The sequence below is a fragment of the Salvelinus namaycush genome, chromosome 34 (assembly GCF_016432855.1).
Source record: "Salvelinus namaycush isolate Seneca chromosome 34, SaNama_1.0, whole genome shotgun sequence".
NCBI lineage: Eukaryota > Metazoa > Chordata > Actinopteri > Salmoniformes > Salmonidae > Salvelinus > Salvelinus namaycush.
This window is the reverse complement of record NC_052340.1, coordinates 11,767,733-11,772,419: the sequence shown is the minus strand read 5'-3', so window position 1 is coordinate 11,772,419 and position 4,687 is coordinate 11,767,733.

Genomic DNA, 4,687 nt, shown 5'->3' with positions numbered 1-4,687 from the left:
TAGGAGCCATCAGCAATGGAGCACGCAAAAGACAACGTAGTTACGTGAGGAGTGTTCTGTCGTATGCTCAGCAGCAGCACCATCTTGTGGTGAATATGCAAATTGACACGAACTCAATGAACACTGCATAATTTGTGAAAACCACTGAACGAAAGGGTAGAGAGCAGAAAATTAGATGTTGGACCGCCTAGAGTCGGATTAGCATAATAAAAAATAAAACATCCAGAGATATGTTTTTTTGCATGGCCTGTGGCTCAATTTACTGCATCCGCCGATGTCAGCCTCCCGCATCTGCAGTGAAAGGTGACTGAGCTTTGTCAGACCATGAGACTTCCCGAAAATCGGTCTTCTCACGAAAACATCTGTAGCGTCGGAACTGTTATAACCACTAACTATTATGACCCCTCTATGCAAAGGTGAGAATCTCACAAACATGTAACCTACATGTCGGATTTGCTCTAGGATGCCCACAAGCCACAAAAGACTCATCTGAAGGTAGCCTGGTACCAGTTTTAAAAAATGAATGGAAGTACTGTATATATGTAAGGGAACACCCCCCTGAAATGGACACAAATGAATGGGATGTTATTGGCACCGTACGAAACATATACACGATGTACAATACCACTCAGTTGGACGTCGTTTCATTCAAAACTGATTGCAAATGCCATATGGCAAATGCCAAGTGTAACACTGCAAAAATCCAATAGATGGGGAGTGCGCTCCACCGTAATTTTTCATATTGCAAATGTAAAACAAGTCAAGACCCAACAGTAAAATTTTGAAAATTTGAAAAAAAAATTGAAAACTTATCACCCCCTTAAAAAAGTGCTTTCTGGACCGTTTTTCGAAATTCTTTAGATTTTCAACCCCCACCCGTGGACGTCGGGCCCTCATACCACCCTCATGGAGTCTGTTTCTGACCGTTTGAGCAGACACATGCACATTTGTGGCCTGCTGGAGGTCATTTTGCAGGGCTCTGGCAGTGCTCCTCCTGCTCCTCCTTGCACAAAGGCGGAGGTAGCGGTCCTGCTGCTGGGTTGTTGCCCTCCTACGGCCTCCTCCATGTCTCCTGATGTACTGGCCTGTCTCCTGGTAGCGCCTCCATGCTCTGGACACTACGCTGACAGACACAGCAAACCTTCTTGCCACAGCTCGCATTGATGTGCCATCCTGGATGAGCTGCACTACCTGAGCCACTTGTGTGGGTTGTAGACTCCGTCTCATGCTACCACTAGAGTGAAAGCACCGCCAGCATTCAAAAGTGATCAAAACATCAGCCAGGAAGCATAGGAACTGAGAAGTGGTCTGTGGTCACCACCTGCAGAACCACTCCTTTATTGGGGGTGTCTTGCTAATTGCCTATAATTTCCACCTTTTGTCTATTCCATTTGCACAACAGCATGTGAAATTTATTGTCAATCAGTGTTGCTTCCTAAGTGGACAGTTTGATTTCACAGAAGTGTGATTGACTTGGAGTTACATTGCGTTGTTTAAGTGTTCCCTTTATTTTTTTGAGCAGTGTATATATTTTTTTACTTGTCCATAAGGCATATGTTTTGTTCATTTGCAATATGATTTCATAGGAAGTCAAAAGTCGAAAATAAAGATTATTTGAAAAACGTCCAAAATGACAAGGGGCCTATTGGATGGGCACGGGTGGAGGGTGCTCTCTACCCAACCGTAGACCCCTTGCTCCCCCCTAAAGGCATTAAAAACCATTTTAAAAATGTGCTTCTGGTAACACATTCCAATCACCAGGTGCACGGCTGTCCATTTGCAATATGTTTCAATGGGCATTTACCATCATGAATTTGACATGCTCAAAAATACTGCAGAAATGCAAAATTGACTGGCCCGATGAACTCAGGATGACCGGGCAGTGATAGTGGTTCCTCTCCATCGCTCGTTGTGTTGATTTCATCATGTCCATTTGGTGATGTTTTTTCACTGTTGAATCATATTGCAAATGTACTGTGCATTTGCAATATTTTTCAATGGGCATTTACCATCACGAATTTGACATGCTCAAAAATACTGCAGAAATGCAAAAGTGACTGACCCGATGAACTCGGGATGGCCGGCCAGTGATAGTGGTTCCTCTCCATCGCTCGTTGTGTTGATTTCATCATGTCCATTTGGTGAGGTTTTTTCACTGTTGAATCATATTGAGTACAGACATCCATTTTTTTTTAAACCTCCATAAATCACTCAAGCCGGCCCCCATTGATTTGGGGCCGTAGTATAGTGCTCCCATAGCAGGCATGGAAGTCTTGAATGCCCCCTAAAAGCATTTAAAACCGTATTGAAAATCGTGCTTGGTAACCCAAAAATAAAACCAGGTGCATGAAAAACATAGCCTAATTTCTGAGAAGTTTGGACTTAGAATATTTTTTGACTTTTTTTTAAAACCTCCATAAATCACTCAGGCCAGCCCCCATTGATTTGGGGCCGTAGTATAGTGCTCCCATAGCGGGCATGGAAGTCTGGATGCCCCCTAAAAGCATTTAAAACTGTCATACCTCCATGGCTTCAGGCTCTGCCTCAGGACAGCCAAAGGAGGGAGGTGAGTGGCGAGGTGCACGCTGACGCTCTGAAGAAGGTTATCCAGACGGATGGTCATCGCGATGAGAGCGTCCAAGGATATGTTGCCATCCCGACATGCCAACTCCGTTTGGACCTCTTCGCGCAGTCCACTGCGGAATAGAGTGAGGAGTGCCGGCTCATTCCATCTGCTGGAGGCTGCCACAGTCCGAAAGGTGAGGGCGTACTCCGCAGCGGTCAGGTACCCTGCCGGGGCTGTGAAAGTTGTTTGCCTCCCTCTCTGCCCTCTGGAGGATGGTCGAAGACCGCCCTGAACAGAGCCATGAATGAACCTCTCGTAGGAACCCAGCTCCTCCTCTCCCAGACGGCCGTAGCCCACTCCAATGCCCATCCAGTCAACAAGAAATTACCGTGGCAACCTTGGACTTCTCGTGTAGGGGGTTCCCGTCTGATAGGCAAAATAGAGGGAGCACTGGAGTAGGAAGCCATGGCATTTTGATGGAGTGCCGTCATACGGTACAGTCGGGCATCGCTGACCTGGGAGGACGGCTGGGTATGCTGGGGGACTGGCTCACTGTGACCACCCGTGGTAGGAGGCCCTCCGTCAGAGGTATGGAGAAGCTCGCTGGTGGTGTCGAGGCGGTGGAGAACGCGGAGAACCTCCTTCATGGTCGTACCCAGTAGAGCCAGCTGGTCGTGGTGTTGGTGGAGTAGATGACCCTGTTCCTCGACGTTCTGGAAGATGGTTTTATCATCGGCTACTTCCATAATTACTTGGGCAGTATTCTGTAACGAAGACGCATGGAGTCAGGAAGCAGGTGCAGATGGTGGGTTTAATAATAATGAACATAGAGAGTTAGAAAACAAGAGAAGCGTCTGGACATGAAATCAGAACCAATGGTTGCCAGGTGTACAAATGTGGGTTGCCAGGACTGGTGGTTAGTAGACCGGCGACGTCGAGTGCCGGAGGGAGGGAGCAGGAGTAGACGTGACACAATTTTAGAATAAGGCAAAATGTGGAAAAAGTCAAGGTGTCTGAATACTTTCCAAATGCACTGTATGCATGCATCTCGTGCATATATTTGTATCTTGTGCGCATGTTTTAGGTGATAGAAATCTGAACAAACTACCAGTGATTTGAAAAGTTGACGTAACTATACTTTCCTGTGGATATATCGTTTCACAATCATACCTCCAAAAGGACCAACCGCACAAACAACCGGTAAAGAACCTTAAAATATAATTTTATTCAACATTCTGGCTTGTTGAGGTCGTGAGAGGAAACTTTCCTGATTCAAACCTTCATTTTTGCCTGGCCTAGAATTCAATGTAATTCAACATCGGGTTTCCAGACAATGCCCTACCAAGCAAAATAATAGTAACTGCTAATTGAGTAGAACTGAGGGATCATTTTTATTGTCCAGCCAAATAAGTTGTAGGCATCTGTTATCTTCTGTAATTCTTTATTCATATTGACCCTGACCTTTGAGCCAAAATGGTAGTTACTGCCTTCTTGCTTGGTACTCCCACAGGAATATGTTTCCATGACAATTTTTTTTTAACACCACAAACTTGTGTTCATAGATTTATTTGTACGTGGCTGTCAGTTTCATATACACTATATATACAAAAGTATGTGGACACCCCTTCAAATGAGTAGATTCGGCTAATTCAGCCACACCTGTTGCTGACAAGTTTCTGCCCTGCTAAAGCTGCCCCGGTCAACTGTAAATGCTGTTATCGTGAAGTGGAAACGTCTAGGAGCAACAACGGCTCAGCTGCGAAGTGGTAGGCCACACAAGCTCACAGAACGTGACCACCGTGTGCTGAAGCGCATACAAATTGTCTCTCCTCAGTTGCAATACTCACTACCGAGTACCAAACTGCCTCTGGAAGCAACATCCAGCACAAGAACTGTTCATCAGGAGCTTCATAAAATAAAAAGCAGCCGCACACAAGCCTAAGATCACCAATGCGCAAAGCCAAACGTTACCTGGAGTGGTGTACAGCTCACTGCCATTGGACTCTGGAGCTGATAGTCCGCTTCACCATCTGGCAGTCCGACGGATGAATCTGGGTTTGGCGGAGGCCAGGAGAACGCTACCTGCCCCAATGCATAGTGCCAACTATAAAATTTGGTGGA